A 13,286-nucleotide genomic window follows, 5' to 3' on the forward strand; every position below is an offset into this window, starting at 1 on the left:
TGGCAAGCCCTTTCTTCACTATCCCAGAAGAAAGATAATCTGTTGAGCTGTTTCCCCAGGGTAAATCGTAGGCAGGGGAACAACAGTTATTTATTAAGTTCTTATTATAGGTCAGGCTGTATGATAAGCACTGGGGAAAATGGAAACAAGAGGAACTAAAAAAACAGGGGATGAAGATGAAAGTAACCATTTTAGGGAACTGAAGTGAAGTCTACCTAGTCAGAAGCACTCACTTCTCAGTTGAGCTATTTATCTTACTTTGGGAAGCTAACTTGCTACTACGGAGCAACCCACCAAACTTTCCTGCCCCGATAGCTCATCTTCCTTTGAAAGGCCAGCCTGCTCTAAGGAGCACGATTCCATAAATTACCATTCATGTTCCTATACCTGTCTTTATGCTGCTTATTCTCCTACTGCTACTGCTGTTGCTAATTCCCTTGATGAGTCAATGACTTCCAACTGGCCCAACTGCCTATATTTTTTCTTAGTTTCTGCTAACCATAGCAACATGAAAACTTGTTTGTCCCTCAGTTCTTTTGGGTTGATCTTTTAAGTTATTTTTTTCACATTTGTTCAAATCTCTGAAACCTTTAGCCAGCCACATTTTTCTGGCAACACTAGGAGGCAACAGGTTGAGGGGATAGATTATTTAGGAGAATGCCCTTGTAAGTAAAAAAAGCCTAACTGGACAGAAGCTGCCTCAGTCTTACTTCTGAGAATGATATGCTCCTGTTCTGGCACAACATAGCTTCATGGCTCATCTGTTCCTATTGACAGCAGATCCATTCTGCCACCTATTCTGTTCTTGTAATGACTTTAGCTATGTTTTTTATTTATAAAGGGCATATGATATTTCTAAGGAGTACTGATATGCCTCATACACAACTGGTCCTAGGGAAGGCCCTGAAGTGAAAATCTAGGATGATCTAGAGTATATTCATCAGTGGTTACCAACCAGCATTCAGGTGGAAATATATGTATGTTTCATTTTAAGTTCTTTTTTGTTTTTTAAAATGATTTTATTTATTTTGAGTTTTACAATTTTTCCCCAGTCTTGCTCCCCTCCCCCACCCCCACAGAAGGCATTCTGTTAATCTTTACATTGTTTCCATGGTATGCATTGATCTAAATTGAATGTGATGTGAGAGAGAGAAATCATATCCTTCAGGAAGAAAAATAAAGTATGAGATAGTAAATTACATAATAATATAATGCCTTTTATTCTAATTTGAAGGTAATAATCTTTGGTCTTTGTTCATAGTTCATAATTCTTTCTCTGGATACAGATGGTATTCCCCATCGCAGACAGCCCAAAAATAGTCCCTAGTTGATGCACTGATGGAATGAGCAAGTCCATCAAGGTTGATCATCACCCCCATGTTGCTGTTAGGGTATACAATGTTTTTTCTTGTTCTGCTCATCTCACTCAGCATCAGTTCATGCAAATCCTTCCAGGCTTCCCTGAATTCCCAACACTGCTGATTTCTAATAGAACAGTAGTGTTCCATGACATACATATACCATAGTTTGTTAAGGACATTCAATTAATTTACAATTCTTGGCCACCACAAACAGGGCTGCTATAAAAAAAAAAACACACTTTAAATTTAAACAGAAAGACACACAGGGTTATAACGGGGAACTGGGGCAGAATCTTTTATGCTTCAGCTGTAGTAAAACAATATATTGCAGAGCGAGCAATTATGATCTCAGACAAAGCAAAAGTAGGCCTAATTAAAAGAGATAAGTATGGAAATTGCATCTCAACATAAATGCTCCAAATGACATTGAATTCAGATTCTTTTTTTTTTTGGCAAGGCAATGGGGTTAAGTGGCTTGCCCAAGGTCACACAGCTAGGGAATTATTAAGTATCTGAGGCCAGATTTGAACTCAGGTACTCCTGACTCCAGGACCAGGTGCTCTATTCACTGTGCCACCTAGCTGCCCCTTAGCATTCAAATTCTTTTTATTATTATTATTAGTATTATTTTATTTAATATTTATTTATTCTCAATTTGTACAAATGATTTTTATACATTAATAAAATATTCTTGTTTAAGAGTAAACAAAATACCCCTCCCCCCAAAAAAAATATAGACTCGCTTGAGCAATAAAGGGGAGAGAAAAAAATTAAAATTAAAAAAATAATACTAATAATTGTAGGTATGGCCAGGTGGCTCAATGGATGTAGCTCCAGCCCTGGAGCCATGAGCACCCAAGCCCACATCTGACCCCATACACCCAACAATCACGCATCTGTGTGACATGCAAGCCACCCCAACCCCACTGCCCTGCAAAAACCAAAAAAAGAAAAAAAAAGACCCCAAAATAATATAAAATAGTAATAATAGTAGGGGTGGCTGAGTGGTGAACAGAGCATTGGCCCTTGAGCCAGGAGCACCTGGGTCTAAATCCAGCCTCAGACACCGACTGATCACCCTGCTATGTGGCCCCAGGCAGGCTACCCAGCCCCATTAGCCCTGCACTCCCCCCAAAATAATAATAATAAAAAAATGTGCTTGAGTCTTTGTTCCAACACCAACAACTCTGTCATGGGTGGATCACATTCTTTATGATAAGTCCATTACAAAAGTTACTTCCATATTTTTCCACCATTGCCATTGCTGATCACAACTCCCTCCTTTCGTATTTCTCCACTACCATGTGCTATATTTTCTCTCTCCTTTCGCTCTGACTCTGCCGTAGGGTAGATGAGTAGTGCAGCAGACAGATCCCCGGCCCTGGGGCCAAGAGGCCCTGAGCCCCCATACCACCCCTTAGGCCCAGCATCCATCTGGCCCTATGGTCCAGGACAGGCCATCCAATCCTAGCCCCTTGCAAGAAGTAAAAAAGAAAATGTGTTATATCTGACCACTCTCCCACCATGGTCCATCCTCTCCTCCATCACTCACATCACCCCCCTTCCCCCTGTCCCCCGCTTCTTACTCCAGATGCCTGTACCCCATTGAGTATATATTCTGTTTCCTCTCCTAGCCACCTCTGATGAGAGCAAAAATTCCCTCATTTCCCCTTGCCTTCCCCCTTCCATATCATTGCAGTAGCTCATTGTAATAAAGAAAAATCTTATTATATGAAATATCTTGGCCTATTCCTCCTCTCCTTTTTCTTTCTCCCATTACATTTCCCTTTTTTCTATTGACTTCATTTTTACACCAGATTTTATCTTCGAACTCAGCTTTCTCCTGTGCTTCAAGTATAAAAGCTCTCTCTACCTGCTCTATTAACTGAGAAGGTTCATATGAGTATTATCAGTGTCATTTTTCTATGCAGGAATACATGCAGTTCATCATCAAGTCCCTCATATTTTCCCCCTCTCCTCCAATCTCTATACTTCACCTGAGTCCTGTATTTGAAAATCAAACCTTCTGTTCAGCTCTGGCCATTCCAACAGGAACATTTGCAATTCCCCTGGTTCATTGAAAGTCCATCTTTTTCCCTGGAAGAGGACATTCAGCCTTGCTGGGTAGTTGATTCTCGGTTGCATTCCAAGCTCTTTTGCATTCCAGTATATTATATTCCAAGTCCCATGAGCTTTTAATGTAGTTGCTGCTAAGTCCTGTGTGATCCTGACTGTAGCTCCATTATATTTGAATTGTGTACTTCTGGCTGCTTGTAATATTTTCTGTTTGACTTGGGAGTTCTGGAACTTGGCTACAATATTCCTAGGGGTTGGTTTTTTGGAATCTCTTTCTCGGGGGGAGTGGTGGATTCTCCCCATTTCAATTTTGCCCTCTGCTTCTAGGATATCATGGCAATTTTCCTGTAGTAATCCTTTGAAAATGATATCAAGGCTCTTTTCCTGATCATGACTTTCAGGTATTCCAATAATTTTTAAATTATCTTTCCTAAATCTGTTTTCTATATCAGTTGTTTTTTCAGTGAGATGTTTCACATTTTCTTCTAATTTTTCATTTTTTTGGTTTTGAAGTTATGAGTCCTGCTTTCTCATAAATTCATCAATCTCCCTGAGTTCTATTTGTTGTCTGAAGGATTTGTTTTCCTCTGAGAGTTTTCTTATTTCTTTTTCCATCTGGCCAATTTTTGCTTTTTAAAGCATTCTTCTCCTCAATAACTTTTTTGAACTGTTTTATCCATTTGACCTAAGCTGGTTTTTAGCATGCTATTTTCTTCAGTATTTTTTTGGATTTCCTTGACTAGGCTGCTGACTTCATTTTCATGTTTTTTCCTGCATCTCTCGCATTTCTTTTCCCAGTTTTTCTTCTAACTCCCTCATTTGATTTTCAAAGTCTGAGCCCAATTTCTGTTTTTCTTGGAGTCTTTAGATGCAGGAGCTTGTGCTTCCTCATCTTCAGACTGAGTGTTTTGATCCTTCTTGGGATCATAGATAATGTATTTCCTCAATGGGGTTCCTCTTTTTTCTCTGCTTGCTCATTTTCCCAGCCTAAGCCTGTTTTGGGGGTGCTTCCTGAGCTTTTGGGACACTCCTACAAGGGTCTGAGTGTGTGAGGCTCGGTCCTCCCTCCTGGTCTGTGAATGACCATATTGCCCCCCTCTGCTATGGGGCTGAGGTGGAGGAGGCCCCTGCTGTTCTATAGGATGGGGGACTAGACTTTGATCAGGATCTGAATGTGTTCAGAGCCCCAGAGTCCTGTTCCAGGGGCAAAGCTCTGCAGTCTCTCTCTCTTCACTCCCCTCCCTCAGCTCAATTGGCTCATGCCCTGAGGGCTCCTTCTTATGAGCTCTGCCTGCTTATGTTTCCTGGATCTGGAATGCAGTGGCCAAGTTGCTTGCTGTGTGCCCTAAGGGCTGGACTTCATGTGCTCACTCTGGCACAGGTCCCCCGCTGTTCCCCCAATTTGTGCTTGATGCTCCCCAGGGCATAGCTGCTGTGAGGTGCTGCTCCCAGTGCCCTGGGGCTGCCTCTGGGAGGCTGAAGTTCTTTTGTTCTGGTGGGCCACCCCTCCAACCCTGGGGAGCAGAGCCTTTCTGCTCTTTTCCAGGTTACCTTGAGTAGGAGAACTGCCTCACTGGGTCCCTCTGTGGTTTCTGTCTCTCGAAAATTTAGTTAAATTCCTTAGTTTTGAAGATTTATGAGAGAGCGCCTAAGATGCAATCTGCTCTTGTTGCCATCTTGGCTACCGATTGATTGGGTTTCTGACCAAGATGGCAGAGAGAAGACAGGCACTGTGTTAAGTGCTCCAGATGTCCCCCCAAAAAGAACATGAAAGAAACCTCTTAACAGAAACTCAATTACCAAAACTCAGAAAAAGAAGCTAGGAGAAGAACACCTACCAACAAGGTCTATCTCAGGGGACTACTGGCAAACTGGGAAAGGAGATAAGAGGGCAAGCACAGAGCAGAGAATGAGCACAGGGACAGCAATGGGGGAAACCAGAAGACTGGCCTGGCCTTAGCCACAGAGGTTTTGGTGAATGACAGTCTGAGAACCAACATTAGCCATAGAGTCTTTGGTCAGCGGGGAGGGGCGGTCTGCATGCCTGCAAATCATACAATTGGGTGCAGGTCCTGAACTCCATACTTTTAGCAAAGCATTCTTCCAGGAACAAACTGTAGCTGCCCCCCCCCCCACTCCCTCAGTCTCAGGTGTGGAATACAGGGCACTCAGCTAAAAGGAAGATTGGTTTCCTCCCCTTAGGGCCCAACCCATTGTTCAAGGTCAACCAAACCCTGCTGCCCCTCCTCACCCCCTCCTCACTTCCTCCTCACTTTCTCCTCACTCCCTCCTCACTCCCTCCAAGATTGGGAGAGGGCTTCAATCACTCAGGAGAAAGAAACCAGCACCCCCTACTGGCGAGGCCTTAGCATTACTAAGCCAAGTGAACAAAGCCTCTAGGGTTTTCAAAAGCAAACCTCTGAGAGCCAGCCCCACCCCCAACACAAGATCCTAGGAAAATGAAAAAAAGCCACCAAAAGGGGCTTCCATGGGGAAATACTTAGAAGTACTAGATTCTAATCCAGAGAGATCTAGCACTTCTGAGGAGAATATAGATTGGTCTCTAGCCCAGAAAGGCTTCCTTGAAGAAATCAGGAAGGAGTTTTAAAATCAATTGGAAAAAAGTGGGAAAAGAAACTCAAGAGAAAATTAACACATTGTAAGAGAAAGTTAACATCTTGCAACAAAAAATAAATCCTTGGAAAATACAATTGGACACATACAAAAAGAACATAATTCTCTCAAAACTACACTTGGGCAAAAGGATTTGTATAAACTGATGCTGAGTGAGATGAGAAGAACCAGCAAAACATTGTACACCCTAACAGCAACATGGGGTGATGATCAACTTTGATGGACTTGCTCATTCCATCAGTGCAACTATCAGGGACAATTTTGGGTTATCTGGGATGGAGAATACCATCTGTTTCCAGAGAACAAAATGTAGAGTTTGAACAAAGACCAAAGATTATTACCTTGATTTTCAGAAAAATAAACAAACCATTATCTCATTATATGATTTTGCTATTTCTTATACTTTAATTTTCTTCCTTAAGGATATGATTTCTCTCTCATCACAATTGACAGGTCAATGTATACCATGGAAACAATGTAAAGACTAACAGACTACCTTCTTGGGGGGGGGGAGGGAAGCAAGAATAGGGGGGAAAATTGTAAAACTCAAAATAAATAAAATCTTTCTAAAAAAAAAGAGTGGGATAGCTAGGTGTCACAGTGGATAGAGCACTGGCCCTGGAGTCAGGAGTACTTGAGTTCAAATCCAGCCTCAGACACTTAATAATTACCTAGCTGTGTGGCGTTGGGCAAACCATTTAACTCTATTTGCTTTGCAAAATCCTTAACAAAAAAAAAAAAAGAGTGATTGCTAGTTATATCTGGGTTCCTGTTTGTCTTGACAGATGAATCTCTCTTAGAAAACCTTTCCTCATACATATTTAACTGAAAAAATATTAAGGTATTTACTGAGAACTCCCTCTTATCTTCTCTTCTTTATCTCACATCATCTATGTGCATTTTGTCATGTTTTCCTGCTTTCATTGTATACTACCTTCTCTAGTAGATTGTTCCTCTCTATGTTGTCCTTCTCTGTTTGTCCCTGCTCCCTCTCTAATCTTTATTCTCTCCTTGCCTACTGGAGGTTTTCCTTCTTTTTAAGAAACATGTCTTCTCCATCTTCAAAAAACCCTCACTTGATCCATCCATTTCTCTCTAATTATTACTTCTCAGTGCCTTTGACACTGTGGATCATGATATTTTCCTGGATCCTATTCTCTTTCTAGGTTTTCTTGCAATATTTTCTTATGGTTTTCCTCCCACTAATCTTTCTCAGTCTTCTGTGCTAAATCTTTATCCAGCAGAATGGCATCTGGAGGAGCCTGGGCGGGGCGTGGCCGTGGGTGGGCGGAGCCCCGGAGGTGGTGGGTGATGTAAGGCCGCTGTGGCCAGCTCGGCCGCTTCCTGGCCAGTTGCTCTCCTCCGAGAAGATGCAGCGGCGGCTGGAGCCTGTGCCCATGGGCTTCCAGTGGGTGATCACACACACTGACTGGTCTGAGCCATGGTTACTAGGACTTTTAGGTTTCCACATACTTTGTTTGTTGCTCACGTACTTTACTTTTCAAAGGTATTGACTTCAGATTGGGCATTTCCTATGTTTGGTAATTTTAGTGTATTGTGCGGAAGACATCAATGAATTGGCTGCTATGAATTGGACATTATTTTCTAAATACCAATATTTCGATTCAAGAGGAATGTTTATTTCCCTGGTTTTTTCAGCACCTTTGCTGTTAAATGCTATGATCATTGTGATTGCATGGGTGCGTAAGACACTGGCTGTGATGACTGAGTTGAAGATGCTGCAACTCAGAGAAAAGAGGAGGAAAGCAGAATAATGTGGATGAACTTTGACATTAGATTTTCTATCATTTTCTAGCTGTTAGCCTTACTTTAGTATTTCTGTATCCTGCAATAGGATATATTGCAGTGATAACTAGTAGGCTCATGGTTTGAAGCAGCCATATATTCTTTTATTTCAGTCCTCACTGTGATGGAGGAAAATATTTCACTTATTTGATATAAGTCTTTAACATTAAATTTGCCTGTGTTTTCTTCAGCTGTAAAAATAAATAAATAAATAAACAAATAAATAAATGAATGAATGAACGAATAAATAAACAAATAAATAAATAAATAAATACGTGGATCTTTATCCAGGTCACAAACCCCATAATCCAAGTCACAGACCCCAAGACTTGGCCCCTCTTCCCTTCTCCCTATAAACTACCACAATTGGTGAGCTCATCAGCTCACTTTGTTTCAATTATCATTTCTATATAGATGAGTCTCAGATCTATTTATCCAGCACTAATCTCTTTGTTGATCTCCCAACTTTTCCGTCCAATTGCCCATACTGTAGATATCCAAAACTGAACTTGTTACCTCTGCCCTGACCCAATCTCTCCTTTCTTCCCAAATTTACTATTATTATTGAGGCTATCACCATTATCTCAATCACCCATGATGGCTTGATTCTATACTCCTTCCTCTCTGTCATTTCTCATATTCTATTTTTTCCTAAGACCTGTTGATTCTACCTTAGTGATATCCCTTATTCATCCTTCTTCTCTCCTCTGACTGATACCAAAAAAGCAGGAACTTTGTCTTGATCATCCCTGCCCTCAGGTAATTTACATTTCAATAGGATGGACAATAAACAAAAAACTATATAGCTGTACAGTATATGTAGTATAAATAGAAGTTAATCTCAGAAGGTAATCACTAGTATTAGAGGTAAGGAAGGACAGTCAGGAAAGGCCTCTTGAAGAAAGAAGAATTTGACCTGAATCTTATGGTTAATCTAAAACTCTGCATCCCTCAGACATGCACAGGGATATAACCCTATATCATACATTAAGCCATTCCTTAGTCCTTCCCTGGTACCTCCCAACTCTGCCCCAATTCCACCTGATCCCTCCTTCAAGGGCTCTTTGAAAAAAAGCCTGTCTTTCCCTTTCTACAACACTGATTGTAGCTGACTTTATTTAACCTGCCTGGCGATTTAGTTACGGTTATATTCCTCTTCTTCTCACCTCCCCTTTTCCTATTCTTAACTATACTTGCTATTCTCTTGGACTGTTTCTGGTTTTTTTCCTTAAATTTTACTATCTTCTTTAAAAACCTGCTTTCTTTACCTTGCTAAAGAATTCTGTGAATTAACATGTAGCTTTTTTGCCGTAACTTGTGAATTAAAATTTATACCTTTTCTTACCTTCTTCAGACAGAATTTTGTGATTTCCTCACTGAAAAGAACCACAGCTGTTTCTGGGATCTCCCCTCCCCCAGTCCCACCCTCTGTTTTCAGCAGAATGACCAGTGAAAATGTCCAGAGTCAGGTTACAGAGTGTCATGTGTAGGGAACATCAAGAAGCACAGTGTGCCTGGTTCATAGACTATAGAGGGAAGTAAAGTATAAGAAGAGGAGACAAGTAGTAAGGGTTAGCTTATGAAGAATTTTTAAAGCTAAAAAAATGGATTTTTATTTGATCCTAGAGATAATAGGGTACAACTGGAGTTAATGATTAGGTTGCCATGTCATGGTCAGATCTATGTTAAAGCAGAATATCACTTAGAGTTGAATGGGGGAAGGGATTAGAATAGCAAGAGACTTGAGTCAGGGAGAACAAATCAGACCGTAATTGCAATAATGAATATGTCAGGTTATGAGGGTCTAGTTCTTTAGCAAGTTAAAGAAAATGAGTTTTTTAAGAAGACAGTAAATTTAAGTAAAGAAAAATTCTAAGAAAATATCAAGGATAGTTAAAGAATGGGAAATAGTAGTAGCTGTGAATGCAAAGAAGGAATTGAGGAAGTTGTTAATGTAGAAACTGTTAGATTTGTCAATAAATATAGGGTAAGTATGCAACAAAAGTCTAAGATGTCACTGACGTTAACAGCCTATATGACTTGAGAGGATGGTGGTACCCCAATAGTAATATGGAATATTTGCTACTTGTATCTCCCACATCTAGCACAGTGTACATAGTATTGACTTCATAAAGGCTTTTCTTTTCATTCATTCTTGCTGTGGGAAAGAAAAACAGCTGTAACTTTTCCTTTTTAACATTTTCTTCTCTCTTGTCTGCTGTCATTGTGGGGCTTAACATGGAACCTTGAAGTCATGGACAAAGTTCACTTTGGTTTATAGAACTGAAGTCAACTTTGTATCACCTTTACATTACACAGATGAGATACAGATTAGACTTTCATTTATATCTGTATATAAGAGGCTTTCATTTATTTCTAAGTAGATGTCGAATATATGAAATGAGAAATCTTTGTGTGGATGCAGAACTAGGGGGAAATGAGAAAATTTGTTAGAGACTAAAACAATATATGTTCTCACTGAAGCTTGATGGAGATATTAGAAAAAAAGTGAAAATGCTTCATGTTGTATCAGCTGACATAACAATTGTTTCTGGAGACTCAGACTTCTGAATTTTCACATAAAACATCAGGGAATTTTAACAAGGCAAAAGAATGCAAGGGGTAGGAAAGAGAGGGGAGAAAAAAGACAAATATTAAGTATGACTAAATTTGACTTCTGACCTTTCTAAAGTGGAGATACTATTGGAAGTCATAGCAGAGAGAATGAAATGAAAGAGAACATGTTTCTAATTTTGAAACTCATACTTAAAACTTGTGGAAAGAACTCTCCTCTAAGCACAAAAATTTAATGTGTTCTTCTCAACACTAAATGTTATCTTTCAAACATAATTCACGAATTGTTATGGAAATACTGGAGGCTGAAATGGAAAAATTCTACTGTACCTAAAAATAATGAATGCAGAAAAGACTGTTTCCTTTATTCATCTTCTTCTACAACTACAACTACTATTATTACTCCTGCTGCTGCTGCTACTACTACTAATATGACTACTGTATTGTCAACATGCTAAGACTTTAGTATCTGTCACTTTATAGCTCCCAAGTCTAGTCATCACATACACAGACACACACAGATACACAGATATACACAGAAACACACACACACACAAACAAAAATACAGAAGGAACTGGAAGATGATTGTTGACTGAGCAAGAAAGACTCAATAAACACCTCCTCTAGAAGAAATCCTCCTTAATTAACAATTCCGTCATTTGACATGCATTGTGAGGTTCATTAGGCCTTTCTGTCTACCCTACAGTTTCACTGTTATGTGTATTGTCTCCCCTATGATTTCCTTGAGAACAAGAAATATCTTACTTTTATATATTTGAATTTCAGGAACTTAGCAGAGTGCTTGATGCACAATTATCCCTCAATGAATACATTCCCTTTCTAGATCCATATCTTCTTCTCTTCTTACCTCAGCCCTCACCCCCAGCAATGGAAACTGTTCACACAAGGCAATGAGAGTAATGCTCCTTGAGCTAAGCCTGAGATTAGATCCAAAGTTCCAAGCTGCCTCTTCTGAGTGTGATTCTTTCCCTACATTAGAAGGCAACCATGTCAGTCTCAAGACAATGGGAGCTCCTGGATCGAGTTGCCTGGCATGAGGTGGTCTCAAAAAAAATGAACTTCTTAAAGGTAAAGATAAATCACTAACAGGAGGATTAATCTAAGCTATGTCTTGACTTTCCCAAAGTTATGGACCTCAGACAACCCAGAGCTGAGGTAAAGATAGAATGACTATCTCCCCCTTCAAACAAAAAACCTAGAGAGCTTTTTTAGCTCCTACATGGTTGGCAGCAGCAATTTATGGTTAAGGTTAAAAAGTCAATCATAAAATATCACTGAATTCAAGATAAGCAAGAACCTTAAGAAGATCCATGAAGCATTTCAAATATTAAATCCCCAGGATAGTACAATAGGAGTGATATTTATGCTTTAAGTATTTGTTCTTCCATACTTTGCTTTACACACTTCTTTTGTGTTGGAGGAAATAAATAACTGTGGGGTATCTGATCTACTTTGCACAGTGAGTACCTTTATAGAAGAGACTGTCTTAACCACTATGGGAAACATCCTAGACATCAGACATACCTAAACTTTGATTAAGTAATTCCTCCAAAGTTCCTTTTTTGGGGGGGAGGGGAAGACAGGGAATGGAGATGAACCAGAGACACTGAAAAGTCTTTCTCCTTTCATTTAAAGGTCAAAGTCTTCTACAACTGAATCACCTGATATAAGTCTAGGGCAGGGGAATCCTGGTGAGAAAAGGCACTCTCTCCCCTTGATCTGTTAATTTTTATAGTACTAAAAAGCAGTGGGGAGAGTTTATACAACTGGGTTCTCTCACATAAGAATGTATACATTAATATGCCAGATAAAGAACTTTGAGACCAATAGCAAACATAAAATAATTGGGCATTTTCTGCCATTATAGGTTACAGACATAAGAGAAAACATATTTTAAAGATGTACATTCACTTTACATTCTGGAAGTCAAATAAAAGAACTTAGGGAGAGTTTTTGGCAGCCAAGTGAATGGCAACAGCCATTGATAGTTAAGGCAAAGGCCAGTCATGGAATATCACAGAATTTGAGATATAGAAGAATCTCTTAGTCATCTAGTAACCCTCAAGTTTTCATTAGGATGGCACTTGAGTTATCCAAGATAAATTGCTTTCATACTCTGGAAATTCCTTAGGAACTGACATTTCTGAATTGTTCCATGGGTTCTCCTCTTTCTCTCACTTGCTCTCTCCTACTCCTGTTCTAGCTTTTAATATTGGTATCATAAACAAAATTATAGCTCTGATTGGGAACGGTCCCTACACAGTGCAAGGGCAAAAAACCAAAACCAAACCCTAAAAAGACAGTCACTGAAGTTATCAACTATCTACTTCATGCCAAGTTGAAGTTTTATTATATTCTAATTAAAATCAGTCATAAATTCCCCCCCAGCACTATGATCACGAACAATTCCATTCTTACCTCTTTTTTTTAAACAAAAAGGAAATGATGCATTCAGCCAAAGGATTTCACAATTTCATGAGCAAAACCAGCCAAGTTTGAGAGAAAACAGTTTAGCCACATAAAGATGTGATATCTTCTATGTCAAACAGCCAAGTTTGGAAAGGACTAGATGTTTACATAGACAAGTTAGACAAGATACTCACTGACTCTATTGGAAACATGTAGCTTTTTTTTTCTTGGCCATTCTTCTTAATCTATTTCATACGTAACTTTTTTTTTATTTAATTCAATTACATATAATTAATCCAAGTATAACACCATTTTGAAATGTGCCTTGGAATAGCATTTATACAAGAAGTAATTAAAAATAGTCCTGCGTTGCATAGTATCATGGTGTTTCATGACTCACCCAA

The 13,286-nt window shown here is 39.4% G+C and overlaps 1 pseudogene; it reads left to right on the forward strand.

Annotated features, from left to right (window-relative positions):
* The first annotated feature begins 7,441 nt into the window (after positions 1 to 7,441).
* On the forward strand, positions 7,442 to 7,846 carry LOC141502116 (transmembrane protein 18 pseudogene; annotated as a pseudogene).
* Positions 7,847 to 13,286: the final 5,440 nt, after the last annotated feature.

The sequence above is a fragment of the Macrotis lagotis genome, chromosome X (assembly GCF_037893015.1).
Source record: "Macrotis lagotis isolate mMagLag1 chromosome X, bilby.v1.9.chrom.fasta, whole genome shotgun sequence".
Classification (NCBI taxonomy): domain Eukaryota; kingdom Metazoa; phylum Chordata; class Mammalia; order Peramelemorphia; family Peramelidae; genus Macrotis; species Macrotis lagotis.